Genomic DNA, 26,854 nt, shown 5'->3' with positions numbered 1-26,854 from the left:
TTATATCCATATTATCATGGGTGAGTCATGGGTCAGGTTGGAGGTATGTCAATGTTTGTGGGATGTGAGAAGAAGTCAGAGTACCCTGATGAAACCTACATAAACATGGAGAGAACATACATATTCCATGCACATAGTGTTCTGGCCAGGGATAGTGCTGCAATATAGATTGCTAGCAACGGGGACATTTTCCACAGCATAAAGCTGGTTTAGGAAGGGGTGGGGGGATGGTGCTGGATATGTACTATTCTTTTACTGTAGGCTGTTCAGAGCAGGACACTTATAAGTATAAGTTTGTATTTGGAAATAGTCCTTACCCTATAATTTCAGATGCGGTAGTGAAGGTTAACAAATAAACAAAATAACTCAATGAAATTAACCAGAGCCTTCACATTGCAGCAAGGAGAGCAGGCTAATATAAGCACGTTAGGGAATATGGCTCCATTCATTCATTTCTGCACAAGCCCTTGATAATGTGTGTTTCTGTGCAGGTAAAAGGAGTCCAGCTGATACTCAGATCCTCTTTCTTTACAAGCAGTCCAGCCTCCAGGGGACATTGTTCATTGCTTTGGAATCCTCTAATGCAGTGCATTAGTATTATACAAGGAGGCCACTAACAAACAAAAGAAAAGTCTCTCATGTGTTTTAAAGTACAAGAATTGCTTGGGGAGAGAAAATATCAATCCATTTACAGAAGCGATTTATTTGAAGCTAAAACTCTTGATTTGCTTCCTGATATAGAAAATTCTTGTAACAGCTGAGATAAGGCGCGTAATATCCCAGACAAGACTAGCAAATACAATTCACAAACAAAGTGCCACAGACACACAACAATCTATTACAAATGCTCCACATTTTGATCCTTTTTTTTTAATCTGTTTTCAGCATTGTAATTGTAAGGGGAAGAAACGAAACTCGACATGTCAAATGAGATTCCAGATATCAGTGAAACATGGCTGATTCATTGCCATTATATATTCTCATTCTTACATATCCAGCACTTACATATCCTATAGGTAACACTTAGACAGCGGCATAGCTAGCTATACTGCTATGGGCCCCAGCCCTCAGTGCTAATGTTATCCTGTATGATATTTAAATGACACGGATAACCAAGAACAGGTTTCCAAGGGCAGCCAGTGTGTGAGAGGTGTAAGCAGAGGAAAAGGAATGGTTTGGTAAGAGCTAATACAGTGACTGGAGAAGGGTCTCATGTGGCCCACTTAGGTCCAGGAGCCCTGGTGCAGTCATATATTTGCATCCCATTTGCACAACATGCATTTATGGAGTATACACAAGAAGATCTATGGTTAATCTAAAGGAATGCCTATGTGTCTATTTGTGTGAGCATGTAAGACAAAAAGTTAGCTACTATTATTAGTGTTTATATAGCGCCAACATCTTACCCAGCACAGGGTATATTGTCTTGTCACTTAACTGTCCTTCAGAGGGGCTCACAATCTAATCCCTACCATAGTCATACGTATGTATGTATCGTGCAGTGTATGTATCGTAGTCTAGTCATAGTCTTACTTATCTGTGTGTTTTTGGGATTTGGGAGGAAACCAGAGTACCCAGAGGAAACCCACACAGACACGATGAGAACATACAATCTCCATGCAGATAGTGACCTGGCTGGGATTCGAACTGGGGGCCCAGCGCTGTAATGTGAGAGAGCTATACACTATGCCACCGTGCTGCTCACTATGCATAGTTCCATGTGCAATGTAAAATATGAAGAAAGGAAGTGAAAAACAGAATGAAAAACATTATCTAATACAGTAGCAGGAAATCTGTGCAAGGAATGGGGCATAAACATCTACAACAAACTGACAGATAACACCACCTGTATTAATGTCCCAGGATAACCGGTGGACTGAATCTAGTGCAGGGTGAAATGATAAAATACAATGCAATCACAGCAGAGTGACACTTATTCCATAAAGAAAAATAGTTTAACACACTTAATTTAAGAGTAAGTTCTTAGTGTGGATATGAGCAAAGAAAGCAAGGTTGGACTTCAGAATCCAAATCGGAATCTTTATTTCACCAAGTACAAAGGGGGGCTGTACCTGGAATTGGTTTTGAACTTGTATAAGCCTTGGTGACTTTATTAATCTAACCTTATTAGACTTGGTGCTAGAACATAATCGGTATATACATAAAGGGAAAATCCAGGCAATTAAAAAAAAAAAGCTCTACTTACCCGGGGCTTCCTCCAGCTCTGGCAGCCGCTATGTCCCACGCCCCAGCTCCGCTCTCAGACTCTGGCTCCCAGTCCCCTCCGGTGAAGAGGCCGACCTTGCCAGGTCGTCCTCTACTGCACCGCTGTCAATCAAGTCCACGTTGTCCGGAGTGTACTGCGCAGGCGCAGAACTACTGATTTGGACCTGAGACCTGGTGCTGCAAGGAAAAAGTGCTACCCATTGTCCTGCTGATTATCTCAAGACACAATACATGTATCAGTACAAGGTATACAAGTGTTCAATGTCATTTTTGTTCCACTTGTATGGTGTCCAAAATGTGGGGTCAGGTAATACTTTTTAAAAATGTATTTACTACTTTTAGGGCTCTTTCACACTTGGACGTTGCGTTGCAGGGGATGTTAAGGTCGCATAACGTTCCCCTAATGCAACTCTTGGTGGTGCTAAAGGTGGACGCTAACGAAAACGGCGCATGCATATGAATCATTGCTAGCAGGCAGAGAAACGGCAATGACTCATATGAATCATTGCTAGCAGGCAGAGAATGATTCATATGAATCATTGCTAGCAGGCAGAGAATAATTCATATGAATCATTGCTAGCAGGAAGAGAACCGGGCCGGCATTGCAGTGTAGTGAATATTAATTAGCCATGTGGCAAGGCAAAATAGCGGACTCTCCCCTCCTCCTCTACTGCACACAAAAAACAATAAAACAACAATACTGAGCATGTGCAAACAGTCTAACGCGGCTAAAACTGCGTATAACGCACAGCATGGTGCACTTTCATTGAACGTGCAGCATTACACTGTAACGCAACGTGGGCACTGTGAACAGCCCATTGATTTTTCATTACTGTGAGTTGGGCTGTGTTACAGGCTGCTCTAACGTGCGCCTGTAACGTCCCACTGTGAAAGCAGCCTTATTTTTTTCTTTTTGTTTCAGAGAAAATTTCTTCACACTGCATTTATATACCTCTAAAAAAGATGACAGATGTATGTTAGATACTTTGTGAAGGCATATTTTCCTCTATTTATATTAAAAAAAATGTGTATTGTATATGTTATACACGGGCATAACTTTTTGGGAGGTGTTTTTGTGGTCTCATTTGGATGGGGAGATCATGATGGCCATGCTTGATATATGACCTATGGCAAATGGACCCCCAAGCCGTAAGGGTCACCAAAGGGAGAACAGGGAAAGCAGTGAGAATAACTGGTTGTGTGGTTATGTGCACAAGTGGACAGCCACAATGCGGGTGCTGTTTTTGTAGTTATGTAACTTATTGCACAGGTGTGGTCACACATGTATTTTTTTGCATATTACACATGTAGTGCATACTTGTTTATGGATTAAATACAGTTTAACTTATTTTTTATGACTTAGGGTGCATACACACATGCAATTTTGATTGGCCACTCACTGACCAATTTTACCACCTCCATATAGCATGAAGGCCAACAGATTTTGAATTATATGAAGAGATTGTGCAGGTAAGCTCTCTTATTGCATGGGAGTGGTAAAATTGGACAATGATTGGACAAACAAAAGAGAAGACGTGTACCAGGTTTAAGGAGTTTTCTAATTTAGCCCTTACTATATTCACTATTCTGATCATTTTCCTATTTGCATAGATTCCACCTGTTTTTATTTGTATCAGATTATTAATAATCTGTGTGTGCTTCTCATAGGGTATGCTGTATGCCTACATTTTATGTGAATTATCCCTGTCTTTTCATATAAATCTATATTTATGGATAAGTTCTTGGAATACAATAGTACAATACTATGGAAGATGGGGATGCTATTTGAATGAACAATAACGAAAGCCTCATAAACTCAGCATGAATGGTAGCATAAAATGTACCGTACTTCACCTATGAGCAGATATATACTCTCTGCCATTTGTATATACACTTCACTCTTTGGGGAGTCACATTTAGCATCTTGCCCTGTGCAAAGCTGACAGTTGACTCTCAGTTTTGGATCATTAGCTTTCATTGACACAATTTATAAAATGTAATTAACTTGTAGTCTGTAAACTGTCAAGATGCCATCTGTGACTGTGTCACTAATGAGGATATATTGCAAGTGTGAGTCCCCTAGGCTGTAAATATTTCCCAAGGCTCATAAATGTTTCTCTCCTAAAACGATTTATCCTTTCATGGTTGTTACAATCTCAGCCCCTGGCTATTGTCACTCGCAGACTGATTTAAAGGATTCCACCAGTGTGATATCAGCAATTGTGAAACTTGTTGGTTGGAATTATTACTAAAATGATTTGCTTTCCCTGCATTCTCTGGTAAGTGATTGTTAAACCAGAGCCTGATGACGTTGGCTGTGTATTTCTACAACCAGCTTTTTAAGCTTCGTCCTAGTCTCTTTAGGATTATTCTGTTCATTGCTTAAGTTTTACATTACAAATGCAATTTTTGGGAATTCATTAAGGTTCCTCATCACTCAGATACCATATAAACTTGGATTCAGGATGTTCAAATGTATATGTGCAATATATACACCCAGTAACATTCTGCACACCACAGCCTAGTTGTAGCCTAACCCTTTGTTCACTTACATTACAGTTACATGGAACATAGGCATTGATTCACAAAACGTATGTTATGAATTCTTCCTATCTTGCTTTATCTGTCTTAACTCATGATTTGTCCTTATGCAATTAACCTTTTCTCCTGCGTTTTCTCCTAGGAGATCATTTTTCATCTGCTGCTTAAAATAACTTTTCAGCACTTTGCGATTGGAAAAAGTAATAAAAAGTAGGCAGAACAATACTATCAAAATTGTTTTGAGTTTTTTCTCACTTGCTGGTGGTTTAGATTAAAATGCATTTTATTGACAACAAGGTGTGAAATATAGCCTAGGAGAAAACTTAGGAGAAAAAGCATATGACCCCTGAAATTATGCACTGAAGCCGTGCTTTCTGCCATTTGCAAACATGAGAACATTTAAATGCAAAGAAACACAAAAACGTATTCTAGGCACACAAGAGTTTGTAGGTTTGTAGGTCAGGGGACATGATGCATATCTCACCTTTATATGAGATAGCAAATCAGTCTACATGAATGTCTGTGGCGCAATAACTAAGGACATTATGCCAAAAAAAAATAATGAAAAAAATGATAGTTATAATTAATCACAATAGGTAAATGTTTTCCTGCTTCTGTATTAATCCAGAATTCCTGATGAACATATCTTGATATAATGTGATGTAATGTGATGTACAATTTCCTTTACTGGAGCAAACCCCCTAAGGCAGTGCAGAGATCACATACACATCTAACTTCCACATCCAGCTGCAAACAGAGGTGCTTTTGACAGTAGACAGGGATGAAGCAGCATGGACACTTTGATCAGGTAAAATGGGTTTGAGACATCTAATTAGTGGATATGGTGGTGCCAGAGGAGTAATTTGGGCAAAGGAGAGTGCCAGTAGCACGGCTCTCCTCTAGCTCCAATATTAGCAGCAGCTGCCAGTTCTTGCACTGGTAGTGTGACGGTAGTGCAGCTCATCTCTGCAGTGACAGCCATAGTGCAGCTGTGCTCTGCAGCGACAGCCAGCTGATGTTAGCTCTGTGGTTTTTCCTGTAGTACAACTCTCCTCTGCAGGCCAGCTCCAAGATCAGCAGCGGCTGCCAGCTGCTAGCTGCCTCTGCTACAGGCTGCAGCTCCGGTCAGTAATACAGCCGGCTGTGCTACCTTTGTATCTTGGACTTTGAGCGCCCGATCTCCATTGAATAGCCGACTGTTCGTGGCTCTTCCCCCTGCAACACGTTGCTGCAACTCTGCTCTCTGCTACAAATGCCATCTTCAGGCCCGGCGCTACCATAGAGGCAAAGGGGGCAATTGCCCCAGGGCCCCAAAGCCTATTGGGCCCCCAAGGTGTCCACCAACTTAACTCTGTTCCCCTGCCACATCTTTGAAAGTGAATCTCACCTGTCTCGGTGGGCACCACAGAGGAGCATGTCCATCGGAACAGGCGAGTTGCTACTGTCAAAGACATTGCAGGGGCCCTGGGGAGAACAGTTAAGTTGGGGGGTGAGTGGGGAGGGGGCGCAGCTGGCTCAGGGACCCGTGGGGAAATATGGCTGCAACGAAGGGTCTCTAATGCTGCTCTATAGTCGAGGTAAGGGGGTGTCTGTCAGGGGGCCCCTGGGTTTATTTTGTCTTGGGGCCCCATTGTTACTAGAACCGGCCCTAGCCATCTTGCTGCTTCCTTCATCCCTGAAGGCCAATTTTTTTAGCTTCACATCCGGATTGTTACTGAAAAGGGTGGATGGTGTTAGAAGAAGGCGGGGGGTAGGTTAGTGTTAGGTTTAGATAGGGGTGGGCTAGTGTGAGAATTAGGCATGTCTTTTAGGAGTTTGTGCATCTGTGCTGTAGCAGTCCTTCTGTAGAATCAGACCAGGCGGGATTTCCTTCACTTTCAAAATGTATCAGTTTACTGGTTGTCCTTCCTTGGATCACTTTTGGTAGGTGTTATACAATGTATACTGGGAACACTGTACAACATGGCAATTAGCAAGCACAGCACTATCCCCCTCAGTGTTAACCAGCCCCTACCCAGTTGTCTAGTATCACACTTTAGCCCTCGTCTGGGTTACTCCGATTCTTATGCTTGTCAACTTCTTCTGGTTCCAACACATCACCTTCAAGAACTAAGAGTTCCCTTAATGCCTTACATATCCCATATCTTGACAGATGCCATTGTGAAGAGATGATCACAGTGAGATAGTCACCAATGGAGTTAATATAGTGATTTATTAGTATAGGCTTTTTTTTCTTTCTTTTTTTTTTGGGGGGGGGGGAGGGGCACAATGGCTAGCTAGTAAGGTCCATGGTCTTAAAATACAATATGAATAGACTAATACAAAGGACATTTTTAACTGTTTATGATTGTCTCTCTGATATTTTCCATTCGGTAAACAGATTAGACACACATTATAATTTTAGAAGTCATTAGGCCACACCCAGAATAATAGAAGGGGTGGGGAATAAACTACTTACTTCAGCTGACTCACCAGGGAGGACATGACACCATGAACTGCACAGTGGATGGTGATTCCAATCCTTTTCTACAATCCACTTTTGCCAAGTTATCACGAGTTGGTCCAGTAATATGCTGTAAATTAAAATGAAATAATGTTTGTTAAGGCTGTAGCATAAGCTTCATACTACCTTAAGTAAAAAAAAAAAATGACAACCAACAACCTGGTACAAACAGATTTAGATAATAGAAAAAAGTAAGCAAGTAATTAGATTGCTCTTCTAGATTTACAGAATCATGAGATTAAATGCTTTCCACTTATTTAAAGAGGATTACTCTGGATACATTTATTTGTTTAGAGGAGATTCTTCACAGAACTGAAGAGTTTACAATGCTATGACTGATGGAAATGGGAAAATCCGATTGAGCTTTAGCGCCTATCGTCTGGCCACAGATGTGGAAGTAAAGATGATCCAAGTGACACAATAGAAATGTAGTAAATAATCTTTAATCATCTGAGTCATGCTCCACAAAGCTCACTAGTACAAATGACAATTATTTTGACACTGCACTTGAGTAAAAACATACATAAATATTTCCTTCAATATACGTACATTTCTGTGCAGAAGACATCAGTGCTAAAAATCTTGATTGGCTGAATCAGTATAATATATGCTAAATTAGTATATGTACACTAGCAAGTTGCTTTATATTTTCTCTCTGATACCACCCAGTTTAATAATAGTATATTAAGGAATAAGTGAGAAATAGAAAAACAATATTTTAAATCTTTCCAGAAAGCTAAAGTTGGCCATTTTTGGACTGATTCAGAATCAGAAACATTTTATTTGGACAAATACATTTGCACTTACAAGGAATTTGACTTGGTTGTTGCTTAACGGACACAGACTGTATGATACAAGGGCAGACAGTATAGATATTACAAATCAAGGACAGTGTAGGAGTAAAGATAATGGAAAACATGATTTGAGCATTTATTTTTCAGTTCTACTTCTGTGCTGTAATGCTTTCAGGTCCAAGCAGTTTCGGAATTGCAGTTTGTGCTGCTGGATGAATAGTTAGTGTGGCTCTGCACTAAGCAAGGCTGCTGCCTGGGGTAGGAAACTGTTCCTGTGCCTGGATGTTTTTGTTATAATCGACTAGAATTTCACTCCTAAAGGCAGAAGTTGGATATTGGAGTGAGCAGGGGGAGAGTAGTCACAAGCAAACTTGGTTATTATCTTTCTGCACTTGCTAGCATAAAGGTCCTGCATGGAAGGTAAGCTACAGCCAATGATTGTGCAGATCAGATAATGAACAGCAGTCTCACCTTCTCTCATTTGAAGCATGAGCCAAACAAGGCAGTTATGCATGATGTGACAATGATTGCAGTATAAAATGGTACCATTACTTTCTGTGGTAGGCCACACTTTCAGCAAGGAAAATTACCAACAAACCAGGACCATGCAGTGTACTGTACATACATTCAACCAAACACACTGATTATCTATATAGCTATTTGCAAGGCAATGTGCAAGAGATATATACAAATATTTACAACACACAGATATATGCAATCATGCACTGTATCAAGGAACAGGATATAGCCGAGTCAGGACTGGGAGTCAGGACAAGCTAAGAGTCACAGATTAATCAGATACATGTTCAGTACAAGTGAGTAGGCACAAAGCACAGTAAATGCAAGATAGCAGGTTCTGCAACAGGTTACCAAGTTCAGATACAGATAAAAACTAGGAACATGTTCAGATCAGGGAACAGGTAGAGGAAATGTCCAGAAACTCAGGTCTGCAAGTACCAAAGTGCTGGCAACTAACAGGAGGTAGGGCAGTCCTTAAATAATCAATGTGATTGGCAAACACAGGGTGCAGCTGGTGGTGAATAATCGTATTAACAGTTCACCTGGAGCCATCTACAGGCCAAACAGAGAACTGCAAGTCAGGCCATCTGCTGGTGGATGGTGGAAGTTCAGAGCTGCCAGAAACAGAATACAGACCCCCTGCTGGAAGAAGTTCAGAGCAGTCCAAGTCAAAACTGCCACCAGCAGGTGGGAAATGGCAGAATATCGTTAATGACACTTATTCCCACTGAATAAACCAGGAGGGCACACAGCCCTTAGGGGCTCCAGTACTGGCTGCCAGAGAGTTTGTGATGTGTTTCCCCAGCCTAATATGCTGTCTCCTATCTCTCAAGAAATTGGTTTTCCATATGCAGATAGGTTGGGGTATAGCTAGTTGGGAGAGCTGGCTGTGTACTGCAATAGTGATGGTATTATACTGCTGAATGCAGAACTGAAGTCCACAAATAAAATCCTGGCAAAGGGGACTCCAGATGCTACAGAATATAGTGCAGACACACGTTCATAGCATCAACTGAAGACCTATTATGTTAAGTATTTCAGATAAGTCATTATCAGTCTTTCAAAGACTTTTATGACCAATGATGCCAGCGTAACTGGTCTGTAATCATTTACACATGCAAGATTTCTTTTTTTACGAAGTGGTATAATAGTTGCACGTTTAAAACAGGTAGGGACCATCATTGAGAGTGTCAGTGAAAATGTCTGTGAAAATCGGTGCTAGCTGATTCAATCTCAATCAATATGTCAATGATCTATTGCCTCAACAAATGTGTTATTGATTGATAGGTTTATCAAGCTTGTTGGAAATGTAATTTGGTTTAACCACTTCACCACTGAGGGGTTTTACCCCCTGAGCACCAGAGCAATTTTCACCTTTCAGCGCTCCTTCCATTCATTCGTCTATAACTTTATCATTACTTATCACAATGAAATGAACTATATCTTGTTTTTTCCGCCACCAATTAGGCTTTCTTTAGGTGGGACATTATGCCAAGAATTATTTTATTCTAAATGTGTTTTAATGGGAAAATAGGAAAAATGTGGGAAAAAAATAATTATTTTTCAGTTTTCGGCCATTATAGTTTTTTAATAATCTATGCTACTTTAATTAAAATCCATGAAATTTATTTGCCCTTTTGTCCCGGTTATAAAACCATTTAAATTATGTTCCTATCACAATGTTTGGCGCCAATATTTTATTTGGAAATAAAGGTGCATTTTTTTAAGTTTTGCGTCCATCCCTAATTACAAGCCCATAGTTTATAAAGTAACAGTGTTATACCCTCTTGACATAAATATTTAAAAAGTTCAGTCCCTAAGGTAACTATTTATGTATTTTTTTTAATTGTAAATTTTTTAATTTTTTTTTTAATTACAAAAGAAAATAAATGGGGAGTGTGGGAGGTAATGAGTTAATTTTTTTGTGTAACACTAATTTATTTCTATGTAAAAAATGCTTAGGGTGTAGTTTTACTATTTGGCCACCAGATGGCAACAGTAACTTTTTGTTTAATGCGACCTGCGAGCGTCCTTCCGGACGCTCGCAGGAAGTACTAGGAGGCTGTGAGTGTTTTTTTTTTCACAATGAGCGCGCTGCCCATCGGAGAGCAGCGGATCATTGCGCGGCTTAGATCAACGAACGGTAATGGATTTTCCCGTTCATTGATCTCCGGGCGAGCGGGCGGCGGTGTGTTTACTAGCGGCGGGCGGCGTGTTTACGAGCGGGAGCGCGGGCAGCGGCGGGAGCGCGGAAAGTACGAATTTTTCCGTTAAAGGATGGAAAAAGGGACGGAGAAATCCGTACGGGCGGGGGTAAAGTGGTTAATGAACACTGTAGCAGTGAACTGAGGTGACAGAGATTCTCTTTGGATACATTGTAGTGATCAGGTCAATAGAGGGAGATAATTTTGGTCCCCACTAGGGATGGTCTGAAAATTTAAATGGAATACCGATGCCCACTCCCATTAGCACCACTTCGCTTTGCAGCCAGCCAACCACCCCGCTCCTGCACAGCCTGAGCCTCACTCAGCCTGTGTGTGCAGCTGGTGGTGAGGATGGCTGCAAACATGGAGCAAGCCACACAAAGATCTAAAATCCTCCCTCAGCAGGCCACTGGCGGCAGCTTCCTGTTTCCTGTACAGCGGACACATTATCATTGTAGCTGCTAAGCCCACTCTCAATGAAGCCCACATGACGTCAACATGATGTGGGAACTGCCAGAGGTGGATGCCAGGCTGCACGAAAGAAAGAACTGGTAAACAGCAGCCCCAAACTGCATCCTAACACCAGCAGCCAGTGTCACTCACCCTCCCCACCCATCAAGCACCCAGTGTCACTCTCCCCACCCTGCAAGCACCCAGTGTCACCCTGCCCACCCACCATGCACTCAGTATCACTATCCCCACCCAGCAGCACCCAGTGCCTCCCTCCTCACCCAGCAGCACCCAGTGTCTCCATCCCCACACTGCAAGCACCCATTGTCGCGATCCTCACCCTGCAAGCACCCAGTGTCACTCTCCCCACCCAGCAAGCACCCAGTGTCACCCTGCCCACCCAGTATGCACCCAGTGTCACCCTGCCCACCCAGTATGCACCCAGTGTCACTATCACCACCGAGCAGCACCCAGTGTCTTCCTCCCCACCCAGCAGCACCCAGTGTCTCCATCCCCACCCTGCAAGCACCCAGTGTAACCCCCCTTATCACCACCTAGCAAGAACCCAGTGTCACCCTCACCACCCAGCAGCAGCCAGTGTCACTCTCCCCACCAAGCAAGCACCCAGTGTCACAATTCCCACCCAGCATGCACCCAGTGTCACCCTGCCCACCCAGTATGCACCCAGTGTCACTATCCCCCACCCAGCAGCACCCAGTGTCTCCCTCCCCACCCAGCAGCACCCAGAGTCACTATCCCCACCTAGCAACTCCCAGTGTCTCCATCCCCACCCTGAAAGCACCCAGTGTCTCCCTCACCATCCAGCAGCAGCCAGTGTCACTCTCCCCACCCAGCAAGCACCCAGTGTCACCATTCCTACCCAGCATGCATCCAGTGTCACCCTGTTTAACAAACATCCTCTTTGTGTGGTCTCTGGCCTGCAAATCATATGGCCTCACCGTCTGATCTCCCAGTCACCTGGCTCCATGTAGTTTACTCATATAGCTGACCAAGCACTAAGCAGTCTCTGAAGAATGATGCAAGACAAACAGGACTTCATGTAGTGACCTGGCCACTTGTAAGCAAATGAGTTCAAAGGGAATATAGAATAAAGGTGCGTACACCCGCCTGATTCATTCAAACGATGGGTCTGAAAGGCGGGGCGGCTGTTCTGTGGACAGTTTCCGTGTGTGTATGATAGTCGGCGGGCTGATAAGAATGGTTTTGACTGATCTGCTCAGCGGATCAGTCCAAACCAGCCTAATCAGCCTGCCGACAGACTGTACACACGGGGAAACTGTCGGCAGATCGGCCACCCCGTGGGCGGGTCTGACCACTCGTAGTTTGAATGAATCAGGCGTGTGTACACGCCTTAAGACTATTAACAGCATTAGATAAATATAAGATATTAGATAAATATAAAGATAACAGTTTACTGTCTGTAGACACAAAATGTATGAGTTTCTATAGCTCATGAAGAACAAACTGTACATACATTAATTTCTGAAGCTCTTATTTTACATAAATATCCTGTGACTGTCAACGGTTTCCTTATTTTATTGCATTTTACAGCCAGAGGAAATTAGGAAACCAAACATGAGTGGTATCTTTCATCATTTGTTATTTGACACTTATTCATGCCCAAGACATCTATTCTGCTGATAAGGTCACTGATCATAAATCGTCCATCTGACATGTATACAGTAGCTCTGTTATGTAGTTATTGATGATGACGATAACTCTAATTTACAGAATACATCTATTCACTTTGACTGAACAGTGCACAGATGGAAACAGGATCCTCATTTAAAGAAGGTCCGATTCCATGGAGGAACCAAAGGTTTTTATTTTCGTAGGGCCTGATGTACTAACTCTTAGACAATTTGCCATGCACAGGTAGTACACAGTAATGTTACCTATACAAACAGCAGAGGAGTAGTGCATGTTATACAATTAGTGCAACTCCCATTACCAGGGTCATGTACACATTACTATGGTAACATATCACGTGTTACTGCAGCAACACAAACATGACCCAGGTGATGTGAGTTTCAATAATTGCATACGTTTTCATATCAATGAGAAGCCCGGGGACGAGATGTAGCCAATCCCCCCAAAGTTTCAAACCCCTTTCCCCATTAAATTAGTTTTGCTCAAATATTCTTGTTCAGTGGGGTAGATTAGCTACACAGGTTAACATTTTCTGGATGTAGAAAGTACTGAATATTAACACCCTTGAAATCAATGGGGAAAAATTCTGCTCATTTGTACTGGCCTTTGGAGGGCAACAAAAAAAGCCAAATTCCATGGCTATCTGCTATTTCTGCATTAATAGCTTACCAGTTCCTCACATTTAATAACAGTAAACAGAATTTGTTCATTCCTACTTAAAGTGACTATAAATGTAGAGTAAACCCCAATAAACCCAACTTTTAATGCCTGCATTCTAGGGGTAATCAACTCTGAGCTCTTCCAGCACTTCCAGCTCAACAATATATATCCCGAAAACCCTATTCCTCATAAAAAAGTCTGCTAACTTTTTTGTGCATGCCTTAATGATAGTCTTTCTCAACTGTTGTAATGTTCTACTCTGTGGTCTACCAAAATACCTACTTGTTCCTCTTCAATCCCTACTGAACACTAAAGTCTGCATAATCCACCCCTCCACCAATCCTGCCATTGGCTGAGAATTACCCAGAGGAGCCAGTTCAAACTCCTAATAGTCTCTTCCATAGCTCTCCATATATTGTCCCCTCTCAGCCTCTTTGTACAATTTGGAGTTTTACCTCTTGGATCTAATTTTTGAAAATGTTTTGTAGGTAGGGGGCAGTGTGAGAGTGTGGTGAGTTGGATGGAACAGGAGGCTCTCTAACGATTTGGATAATTTGGCATTGGGTTTGTTGGTCAAACCAGAACCATTCATATATTTCATAAAGCTATTTCCAAGTATCTTTTGATACTTGGAAAAGAATGTCAGTGGACAGTTATTATTTATCACCCTTTTCCATGTTTTGGTTAATATTAAATGCATAATTAGCTTTAACTACATTCATACATGGTACAAGGACACAGGAGCATGTTTTTCGTGTGGACCAAACAGTGCCCTTTAAAATACTTTACGTTTGTGGTATAGTCCCTTTGTGTATGGATTATTGTAAGACATTGTTTGAGATTTTCTATTTCCAGCTGTATATTAGACCAGATCAATAAGTCTTAGCCCTAAGTTTGAAGAACACAAACACACACACACAGATTATTTTTTATTTCTACACATTATCTCCCCTAACCTCAAAACACTTACGGTACATACACACATCCCATTTTCATTGGCTAATCACCGACCAATTTTACCACCTCCATGTAACATGAGGGCCAACAGGTATTATACACTATCTACATCTACAAATGTTATTTGTTGTTGTTGTTGTTGTTGTTGTACTATGAACAGTTAATCATAGGTAAGTTCTCATACTACATAGAAGTGGTAAAATTGGCCAATCAAAATTGCATGTCTGTGCCAGGCTTTAGACTGTCAGGGCTCCAATATTCTTGTATCTTTGAAAAATATTTCTCTTGACTTTCTTAATACTCTGGAGCTATAGGAACTATATTATCGTTGCACATAAATATTTTTTTCTTACTACTGATCTTTCACATAGGGAAATTGTTGAAATCACCTGGGATCAGGTTAGGTAGATAGGTGGGAAGATACAGCAATTTGAATCACAAATTATTTATCATTGCAATCAAAACAGAGCAACATTGTCCATATGGAAGAGTGCTTTGTACCTCAATTAGCTTTGTATCTTCTTGATAGATTCCTACATTGCTTTGATCCAGTTGGAGTAGTAGGCGCCCTTGATGTATGTCCATCTACAAGTTGTCCGGCAGAAAGATTCCCTCAGCATCCCAATGCTATGCTCTTCCCTGCACTATAATAGGTGTGAAATTTTTGGGTAGAATGCGAGCCATGGCGTTTCTACTTCATTGTAAACAGTACTTCATTTTTTATTGAATCTTTTGCTTAAGAAATGGGCCTGACCCAATTTAATTTTCTCCTAAGTTTTCTCTCAGGTGTTATTTTCACATTATGAATAAAATACCTTTTAAGCCACCAGCATGCAAGAAAATACTCATAATACTTTTGACAGTACTTTTTTTTACCTACTTTTTTAGATTTTTTGCTTTTTAGATTTCAGAGTGCTAAAATTATTTTAACCACTTCAGCCTACAGTGTCGTTTCCCCTTATGCATCCGAGCAACGTTCACCTCCCATTCATTTGCCAATAACTTTATCACTACTTACCACAATTAATTACTCTGTATCTTGTTTTTTCCACCACCAATTAGGCTTCCTTTAGGTGGTACATTTTGCAAAAAAATATTTTTTTCTAAATGCATTTTAACGGGAATATTAAGAAAAAAATGGAAACAAAATCATTATTTCTCAGGTTTCAGCCATTACAGCTTTAAAATAATACATGCTACCATAATTAAAACCCACGTATTTTATTTGCCCATTTGTCCCGGTTATTACACAATTTAAATTATGTCCCTATCTCAATGTATGACGCCAATATTTTATTTGGAAAAAAAGGTGCATTTTTTCAATTTGCGTCCATCACTATTTACAAGCTTATCATTTAAAAAGTATAGTAATATACTTGCTTGATTTGCATATTAAAAAAGTTCAGACCCTTAGGTAACTATTTATGTTGGGTTTTTTAATTGTAATTTTTTTTATTTTTTTAAATTAAAAATATTATTTGGGTTTTTTCAGAGTGGGGAGGTAAACAGGCGATTTTAAATGAAATTGATTGTGTATATTTAAAAAAAAATAATTATGTAGCTGTAGTTTTACTATTTGGCCACAAGATGGCCACAGTGAGTTTTTGATTTTTCATCCTGCAAACTAGAGCTCTTGCTTACAAAAACAGAAGGGGTGATGTGGGACACAGAAAAATCGCGGCTTTCCAGAGAAAGCCGTCGGTTTTTCTTAGGGGGACGTAGATCAATGGGTGGGATCTGTATTTCCATTCATTGATCTCAGGGGCAGCGAAAGGCGGCAGGAGCACGCGTGGCCCCGCAGCAGCTGTGCAGGCTATCTGGACGGATATATCCATCCAGATAGACCGAAGTGGTTAAACAGAAGATGAAAAATTATCTCCTAGGAGAACACTTATGTGAAAAAGTGAATTGGATGGAGCCAATGCCTCTCTATGGCACTTATTTAATTCACTTATCTCCTAGGTGATATTTCCACACCTTTACAATAAAATGCATTTAACCAGTTCAGGACCATAGGCTTACACCCCCTTAGTGACAAGGCTATTTTTTACTAATTAGTGCTCTGCAGCTTTATCAGCTCGCTGCAGAGCCATAACACTAAGAACACACAGAGTATTCTGTTGGTGGACTCTGATTGCTGCTGCATTGTTTATTTTTGTATTAATTTATTTCGATTTAGTTTTTTTCAATAAAATCCTAAATTTTATATTAATTTTTGTTTCCCCACTCCCTCTCTCCCCCCGACAGCCAATGACAGTCATTGCTCTGTGAGCCTCTCCAGGGGACAACCGAGTGACACGGCTGTCCCCATTACAGCGCTGCAGTAGATTGTGACACTGTACAATGTAAATAGACAGCGGTTTGCCCTCTAACTGTCTCCTAGCAGTGATCGCCGGTGGTAGACTGATTACGGAGTGGAGCTCTGTCTTTCAAGCGGGGATGTGTGTGCATCGGTACAAGCGATCCCCTGCAAAACCCTGCCCCAGGAGGCAGTCCTAGGGCTGCCACCTTCCTGACGCCTATCGGCGTTAGGCCATCGGGAAGGAGTTAAGCTATCAGCAAGCAAAAAATACTAGAGGAGACCAGAAATCCTCAAAGAAGTGTGAACAGAGTAGTTACAGTGGTTCTGCCTATAAGACAAGACAAGATAAGACATATAACATTTATATTGTGTTTTTCTCCTTGTGTACTCAAAGCTCCAGAGCTGCAGCCAGCCAGCCACTAGGGCGCACTCTATTGTCACTAACAGTGTTAGGGAGTCTAGCCCAAAGTCTCCTTACTGAATTGGTGCTGGTTTACTGAACAGGAACAACCGAGATTTGAACCGTGTTCTCCTGTGTCAGAGGCAGAGTACACTATCAAGCCACTGCTATATAGTATAGATGCCATATTGACCTCCAGAGTTAACCAAAGCTCATACTGGCCACCTTAATTATAAAAGGCCAAGGCTTCTGCCTTTTCAACAGATAAGAAAAGCGACACCCATTCTATACAATAGCTTTGCATGCTAGATAAGGGATTTCTGTGAGAGTTAAGGTCCATACACACTTTCAATGTCACCCAACAGGGATCAGGAGGACCCGATCACCTAGGCCACATTGCAGACCCATGGCTGTTTTTCCTTTTCTATGCAGGTGGGCAATGAAAGCGGTGCAGGAGTGATGTCGTGCAGGGGGTGGGGTAAGTGAGGAGAACAATGCTATCTTCTTTCACTCGGCTACCATCAGGACAGATCGCTGGCTGAGTAGTCGGGGGGCATTGGGGCTGCCGTACATGTGATTTTTGTCAGGGGTGGTCGTTATCCGCCTTGGCCGAGTTTCATCTGTCGTGTGTACGAGCCTTTATATTTCTATGCGAGCTACATTAAGTCTGTCTGCCCCGGCTCCTCACCACTCAGTGGGGCTTTAGCATTTTGTCTATAAGCCCAGGGACAACACTGAGGTATAGCTGCTAGGGAAAGGCAGCTTCAGACTGCATACCATTAAAATGGGGTACTCTTACAGTGGCATTATACCGCATAATTTGGATTATTAGAATCCGAGTGGTAAATATTCTGCTTTTTGTAGATACCCAGTGTTAACCTTTGGGTGGTATCTGACGCAGCTCTATCTAGGATAAACAAAAACAATTAACTTAAAAATAAAATAACACTAATTTTCTCTTAACAGGGATCTAAAAATGCTGTCCTATTTATAGTATTCAGATCAGTTTTCCAAAAGACCCTTTAGTGGGGACAGGATAATTTGTGAGAGCTGTGAATAAGCTATAAACCTCTACACAAATATTCAGATTTTTGTTTTTCCTGTCACGCTGAAGGTTATCTCCCTGGCTGCTCTAGAAAGCAGCTGACAGCCATTTCCCATGATGCTTTAAGTGCTGTCAAGCTGTCTATCATGCTGTCACCTGACCAGTCGTTCCCATGGTTCTCTCAGGCTTCCACTATGATAAATTGAAAGGCACTATTATCTGCCTGTTGTGAAGGGGAGCTGTTTAGGCTTTGATAAGATATCACTCGTCCCAGGTGAAGGGAGGCTGTCAGCACATCAAGACAAGACAACACATGAAAACACTGAACATGGGAGCACAAGGTTTACAAACATCTGTTGTCATTATTTATTATCCCTGTTCAGCTTAAGTTTCCATCTTGCTCTTCTTCTATTGAAATTGAAACTTCATCTTCAAGTGCACAGCTACATATTAATGGAACAGGCCGAGGGCAGAATCTGAACTTGAGGGAGGACGGTCAAACATGCATTCAAGTTCCAATGGCAAGTCTGGAAATACGGAAGGTTTAAATAGAAATTCTGTTTAGAGTACATTTTGTCACCCTGACTATTTATCCTTACTGTGTATTTCTGTTATTTCTTGAAACATACATTAAAATATGCACATATTTAAAGGTATAATTATGATGACTGCAAATAAAGCATTGAAAATTATATCACAAAATGCTTGTTAACCTGCTTAACTGGCTAAGATTGCATTAGTTGCATGGGAGTTAAGAGGTATCCAATATCTTCAAACTTTGTCCTCATTACTAGTACAGAGGTTGGGGATGACATTCAAGGGATGGTCTGCATTTTCACAACAAGAAATGGACATGCTTCATGCTTGTAACAAAGATGATGTTCCTAATCAGGACTATGTGACGTACCAGTGTATTAAACAGTAAAATAATTAGGTAGGAGAATATCTTAGCACTAGAAAGCCCAAACCGATCCTCTGTTCCATAAATCTTCCAATACATGCAAGTGGTGAATGAATGACCAGGTTGAGAATCAACTTAAAGGAGCACATTAACAGTACAAGTTCCTGTCCAATTGACTGTATGATTGACAACAAACGATCAATCTACAAATCATTCTGTCTGATCCGCTTTTTGTATCGAGTCCACTGGGTACAATTGGATCGATTGTGCTTTCCTTCTCTTTTGTGGGCCCAAACAATAATTTCCAATCAATGGCAATGATTGGCTCAGCCAGTTGAGCTTCGAGTGATTGTACCGTTAATAGGCACCTCTAGTCTTGGAGGAAAGGAAGAAACACATGAATAGGTAATCTGGCCTGAGCATTCACACTGTTGAACAACAATACTGCAAGCGGTGTGGAATAAAAGAGCAGTTTTGGCTTTCCAGTACCCAGGCCTTCAGCCAATCGTTATAATGATTTCTTTTTTAACCTCCTGAGCGTTATGCCACTCAGGAGGTTTTGTTACTTTTTGCCCCATAATAAAATAATTTTCTCACATGGCTGTAAAACCTGTAGCTAGCACTAGGCTAGCTAGTAAAGGTGTCCGGCACCCCCCGATTCCCTGATCCAGCCCCTGGATCCATCGGTCGGCGCAGCCTCCCCGCACAGCTCCGATTTTTACTATGGGGAGGATCACACATGACGTCATGATGTCGCCGATCCTCCCCATAGAGAGACCGGAGCTGTGCATGGAGGCTGTGAGATCGCTGGATCCAGGCTGGGTAATGTATAAACAGGGTTATCGGGGGGATCACAGGGGATCCAGTGGTGCTGGACACCTTTACTAGCTAGCCTAGTGCTAGCTAAAGGTTTTACAGCCATGTTAGAACATTATTTAATTATGGGGGACTCCTGGGGCCAGAGGGCGGTATGCCCGACACAGTGTCGGGCATACCGCTAAGGAGGTTAATATTTTTGGGGTGTTTAGCTTGTAAGGAAACCTATCAGCAGATATGATCAACAGAAATCTAACATGAAAAACAGCAGGGGGTTAGCTTTAATAAACAAATTGTCAAAACACATTTCAAAACAATGGGTTGTTCCAAAGATATACGTGGCTAAAAATTGGGATTAAATGTTTATTATATATATTTACTTCAGTTGGCATAATGGACTTGATTCACTAAGACAAATAGCATGCCTTATCAAAGTTAACATGCCTTATCAGAGTAGCAAACGAACCCGGAGGGGCTCAGGGCAGGATGAGTGGAGCTCTCTCCATTGCCAGTTAGCAGGCATAAGTTCGTAGCGCTCGCTATGCTACTCTGATAAGGTGTGTTAACTTTGATAAGGCGTGTTAACTTTGATAAGGCATGCTATTTGTCTTAATGAATCAAGCCCGATGGGTGATATACTGGATTTTGGTCAACTGTGTATCATTTTCAATAGAATTGTATATTAATGACTACATTAAGCTCATATATTTAGTTTCCAAAGTATGCATTATTCTCTTGAAAGAAAAAACAGGCTACAGAAGCTTCCATACCCGGAGGGACACTCTGTTACACTAATGCAAACCAATAGTGCAAAGCCATGCTTGTGGATTGAGGATGTGTTTCCTATAGAAAATGCTTTTCAAATTTGTATCCCATATATTTCCATGTCACTAATTTGTATAAATATAATTAAAGTCCACCTTTACCCATGTATGAGTTTATGATGAACTAAATATGGGATAAATGTGTGCTAATGCAAGCATATACAGTGTTCCTCTTTCAATCCCAGAGTTACAGATTGCCCAGCAAGCTCAGGGTGAACCAGAACTCCCAAGAGTGTGTAAAGGGCTAGCATTTCAATCCTAAGGTATTACAGTGGTGATCATAAGCTTACATATCCTGGTAGAACTTGTGAAATATTCACGCGCCCCCCTCACCCCCCCCCCCCCCCTCCCCACAATTAATTTCTTTCTTTTTCTTTTTGTTTTTAGAGAATACGATTGATTACGCTTAAAAATAGTTATCTTTCATTCACAGTTAGTGGTTGGGCAAAGCCACTTATTATCACACAACTGTTTTTCTTACATCACAATGACAAGTGGTAGCAACCCAATGGCCTTGATCAACTGATAATTATTAATATTATTATTTTATTTGTATAGCACCGACATCTTACGCAGTGCTGTAAAGAGTACATTTCCATGTCACCTAACTGTCCCACAGAGGGGCTCACAATCTAATCCCTACCATAGTCATATGTATATGTATGTATTGTGTACTGTATGTATCATACTCTAAGGTCAATTTAGTGGGAAGTCAATTAACTTAACTGTATGTTTTTCAGATATGGGTGGAAACTGGAGTGCTTGGAGGAAACCCACACAGACACGGGCAGAACCTACAAACTTATTGCAGATGTTGCCCTGGCTGAGATTCAAACCGTGTGCAAGGCGAGAGCGCTAGCCACCATGCTGCCCGGATTGAATACCCTTGAAGTTTTGGCCTGATAATATACATCCAGGTTGAGGGTAATAATTCACACCTGTGACTTGTTTGCTTGTTATTGCAGCGGTCTTGTGAGAAAACGTTTAAAAGCCGCCATGTGTACTCAGAGCAAGGCGGCTGATTCCGCGTCCAACGCGGCAGGTTGCGCGCGTGGGTCTGCATCCACTGGCATGACAGAACGCGAGGAAACCGCCGCATGCTTTGTGAACAGGGCGGCGGATTCCGCATCAGACGCGGATGTTGGCACGCATAGGCATAGTTCTGACAGTACTGCTGAACGCGGAGGAACCGCCGCATGCTTGGACAGCAGTGCGGCTGGTTCCGCATCCAACACAGCAGAAACAGTACAACACATGTCTGGTGTGGCTGGGACTGATAGTCCACACAGGTTCAGGAGGACGTGCGCGCGCGTGGAGAGGCAGAGCCTTTATGACAGTCAGAAGGGCGTCAGCTGACCAAGCCGGTCAGCTGACAATTCCAGTGGTTTTCATTGGTTCAGCACTTAGGGCTGGCGCTGGGGAGCGCTGAGGTATATATACTGGGTGTTGGTCATTTCTCTGGTGTCTGGCGTTGCGATCACTGCGTGGTAGCACTCAGACCTTCTGTCAGTATCTGTGTTGTTATCTGGATCAGTTTCCAGGGTGTTGATGACCAAGGAGCTCACACCTTAGTCTAGGAGTCCTGTTGTTGTCTGTGTTGTTATCTGGACCCGTTTCCAGGGTGCTGATGACCAAGGAGCTCGCACCTTAGTCTAGGAATCCTGTTACCATCTGTGTTATTAACTGGACCAGTTCCGGGATGTTGATGATCTGGAGCTCACGCCCAAGTCTAGGCATTGTTGATTATTTGTTATGACCTTCTGCTTTCCTGACTACTCCTCTGATCTCTGATTAGGTACTTCGCTATATCTGATACTCTGTTGCCAAACTCTGCTAGTCTTAGGATGCCGCTTCTGTCTCCTGTCTCTGTGCTTTATCTCTCTGTGTGTTGACGACCTGGCCTGTCCGACCTCGAGAACTATCTTCCCTGTTGGGAGATAGTTCCCAGTCCTGTCAGTGACACTTCACCTTTGGTGTCACTCACTCTCTCATCCTTCCCACTCTCAGCCTGGCTCCGCCCCTTGGGGAGCTTCCGACCAGTGGAAGGAACCTGTTCTCTGAGCAGTATCTCGTACTGCCCAGCACCCTCTACGCGGGTGCTCTCCTCAAAGTATACAGTTGCACCAAACACTCATATCACTCAGGTGTCCAGAGGTTAGAGATATATCTGATTATCGTGATACTGCAGATCATCAATAATCGGGTATATATCTGCATTCTCAGTGATACTGCAGATCACCGGTAATCAGATCCTCTCTGTGTTACACCGATCGTTACAGGTCTGTGTGTAAAAAATCAGAGAGAGTTTGGGCTCTTGACAGTCACCAGTTCAGCCATGGGGATAGCAAAAGAACTGTTAAATGACCCGACAAAGAAGGTCGTTCCATTTTATTAAACAGGAAAATTATATAAAAAGATCCAAAAAGTTGAGAGTGCCAACCAACAGTGTCCCTTGTAAAGAAGTGGAAATTGAGGGGTTCTGTTGACACCAAGCCACGGCCAGGTAGACCAACAAAACTTTCAGCAAGAATTGCCAGGAGAATTATTCAGGATGCAAATAAAAAGCCACAAATAACTTCAGCTGATATCCAAGCTTCTCTACAGTGAAAAGGTGGGGATGTTTCGAGATGCGCAATAAGGTTGTGATTAATGACGTTCAGACTGCACTCTAACCTGCAAAGCAGTCCTATTTCTCTTCTCTCTTATCCCACAATCCAAAGTCATTGCTTATCACTTTTCACTTAATTCTCTACCCCCACCCTTTTTTCCATCTCCCTGCCTATCAGCTAAAGAATTTGGAACACAACTTACTTCACTAATAAAATTGACTCTGTAGAGACTTTTTCGTGTAGCAATTTTGTCTGTACCCTTCTGTTTAACTCTTCCTTAACTCTAACAATGACATATGGAGGGCCCCATGGAACAGACAGCGGTACCTACAAACAAAAACCTCCAGAAATTGCCGCACATGCATGCACAAACTTACTGCATGAAATAAAAAATCCAGCACTGAAAAAAAAACACTTGTGTAGATTTCTCTACAACTGTTGCTTGTATTACTTGCTTGTGGCACCACTGGAAATTGAAATAAAAGAGTCTGTTGTCATAATAAAAGGAATTGACACTATAAAGGGACCAGTTTATACTTTGTCTGTTTTTACTTTAAATATCCAATCAGCTTCATTAAATTGTATGTGTTTTTTTATTTCCTTGAGCTTGATTGAGTATTTGACGTGAAATGGACAAAGTGAAAATCCCTTTGTTTAATAGCACCAGTGTTAATGTGTTTGCATATTTCCTCTCCACCAATTTAGCACCTGCACATTCACCAGTGCTGCATTACTGCACGATGTTTCATGTTTTGTTCAGAATTTTTTTAAAAAAACCTTCCATATCGTATGACCATATGACAAACTATGTGCTCTATGACACTTGCCTGAGCTAAATTAAACAGCCACTAACCACATTAGCTTAACCAGATTAATATGCTGACACAAAGTTCATGACTCATTTGCCACCATGTTTGGAGCTCTGAACCTATCTTTGATACATAGCCCCATTGTCCATTGTTGAATGGTGATTTAACAAGTGTATTGTACTAGTGACAGGAGAGATCAGCAGCACACAGGAAAATGAAGCAGTGGTCGCCCAGACACAATGACGTATTATTCGGCAGTCTGCCCACAGTTTAAACAGCAGTAACCTGTGCAAATGGATCAGATTAACTGTTCTGTCAAGGATTGCAGACAACAAATGAATACATTATGGGCAGACCCTATTCTTACAGTGGGAAATGTTAACTTTCATTAGTCTTTGCAAGAAAACAGCGAAAAAGACAAAAGAAGTAGAACCTAGTCATTTACTTCCCATTCAATGTACCCAAACTGCATACAACATATTTGTACTTACAGTATTTTCAACAATTGGGTCAGGAATATTGCATGTAAAATATGTATTTTATCATGTATCAAATGTGTTGTCTATTTATTTATCCATTAAGTTTCTGCAGAGAGGGTCAAGAGCTGAACAGCCATGCAGAGACAGAATACTGTATAAGGTCTGAGTCTCAAGATAAAAGAGTTAAGTGCAGAAGCTCTATGCAGAAGGGTGCAAATGTTGTGCAGGCAAGGAAAGAGTTCAGTGCAAAGTGGCTGCACACGCAGAGAAGGGATAAACGGTACCTAATGCTGGGAATACACGGTTCGTTTTTGCCTTCGTTTAAACCTTCGATTCGTTCGGTAAACGAATCGAGTGTTGAAAACGTATGTGAAAATAGTCATAATCTCATTATAGTTTCGATTAATAGACCCCAAAAACGAACGACTAGTGATCGAACATGTTTGATATTATCTCTCTTTATCCATCTAATCGAGCCATTGGTAGGCTTGATGGCTGTTCAGATCGATTATACATTCGTTTTTGCTAGTCCGTCCCTGTAAAAAGGGATTTTCGTTTCGTTTCTTTGCAGCCTTCGATCATTGGAAAAACGAAACCATCAGAATCGGAAAAAAAAACTAAACCGTGGGTGGTGATATTAACCGTATGACTGATTATTTCGGGATCGAAAAGGACAAAAGGCACAATCGAAACGAAGGTTTAAACGAAGGCAAAAACGAACCGTGTATTCCCAGCATAAGGATGTAAGTTGTCTTATTCAGCCATTTTTCAGATGGTATCGACCACCTCATGTCTGCAAACACAGTGCTGTGCTGTCAATGGCATGTGGTATAAAACCTGGTCTGTGCAAACATTATTTTCACCTTATCAGCTGCTACTGTCTGCTCTTGGCTTCTCTAGCAGCTTAAAGAGGAACTCCAGTGAAAATAATTTAATATAAAAAGGTGCTTAATTTTTACAATAATTATGTATACATGATTTAGTCAGAGTTTGCTCATTGTAAAATCTTTCCTCTCCCAGATTCACATTCTGACATGTATTACATGGTGACATTGTTACTGTGGGCAGATTATGTAGCTGTTCTGGCTTTAACAGACAGCTATAAACAGCCATTTCCTGTGTGTGTCATTGTTACATTGTGGCAGTTTGCCCAGAGTACCGTACGGTACCAGAGCCTCTTGTGGGAGGGGTTTCAGCACAAAATCAGTCATACAGCGCCCCCTGATGGTCTGTTTGTGAAAATCATTATATTTTTCATGTAAAAGTGGGTATCAGCTACTGATTGGGATAAAGTTCAATTCATGGTCGGAGTTTCTCTTTAAACAAGTTCTTTGATTCATGGTTTGATTGCCTGATGCTCAATTGCCTCATGAGAGTAGTTAGTTTGTAGCAGCATGTCGGCCTGCTCACAGCGACTGAGCCAACTTTAACCACTTCGCATCCAGACCTTGTTTTCCCCTAATGAACCAGAGCAGTTTTGACGCTTCAGCTGTGTCCCTTTTTAATCAGCAATAACAATCTGTACTCGTGCCACTTAAATGATCTATATATCGTTTTTTTCAAGACAAACTAAGCTTTAATTGGCGGGTATTTGGTACCAAGTGAAATGGAAAAAGTGGGGGGAAAAATGCATTATTTCTCAATTTTGACCAATTTCTGTTTAAAAATAAAAAGTGCTATTGACATAAAACTGGTCCACCAGTTAAAGTCGCCCCAGTATAGATATCCAGATGTGTTCCCAGTATCACCCCCCTCCCCCCCAGTATAGCCAAATGTGTCCCCAATATCAGCCCCCCCAGCATAGCCAGATGTGTACCCTGTATTTGCCACCCCCAGAAAAGATTGACAGATGCACCCCAGGAATAGTGCCCCTCTTTATAGCCAGATGTGTCCCCAGGATTAGCGCTGCCCCCCCCATTATAGCCAAATGTGCCCCTAGTATTTGGTTATGGCCCCCTTAGGTGCCCAGATGTGCCAAATTATTAAATCCCTCCTCCCCTTAGTTAATCAGATGCCCCCCAGTAAATATGTACCCCCCTTTTACATATCCTACCCCCCGCCCCCATTATTGATAGCCAGTTGTCCCCCCATCAGGCATATCCTACCCCCCGCCCCCCATTATTGATAGCCAGTTGTCCCCCCAT

The 26,854-nt window shown here is 41.7% G+C and overlaps 1 long non-coding RNA gene across 2 annotated transcripts in view; it reads right to left on the bottom strand.

Annotated features, from left to right (window-relative positions):
* Positions 1-7,233: 7,233 nt before the first annotated feature.
* The window catches only part of LOC137570607 (uncharacterized), a 781,848-nt gene continuing 762,227 nt past the window's right edge, over positions 7,234-26,854 (bottom strand). The window contains exon 7 of one of the 2 annotated variants that reach the window (XR_011031108.1): positions 7,234-7,340. This is a non-coding gene — a long non-coding RNA (uncharacterized lncRNA). Of the gene's footprint in view, positions 7,341-18,636; positions 18,800-26,854 lie in introns of those variants that run through there. The other variant, XR_011031107.1, reaches the window with a different exon arrangement.

This window comes from Hyperolius riggenbachi, chromosome 4, assembly GCF_040937935.1.
Source record: "Hyperolius riggenbachi isolate aHypRig1 chromosome 4, aHypRig1.pri, whole genome shotgun sequence".
NCBI classification, from domain to species: Eukaryota; Metazoa; Chordata; class Amphibia; order Anura; family Hyperoliidae; genus Hyperolius; species Hyperolius riggenbachi.
This window is presented reverse-complemented; position numbering and strand designations above follow the sequence as displayed.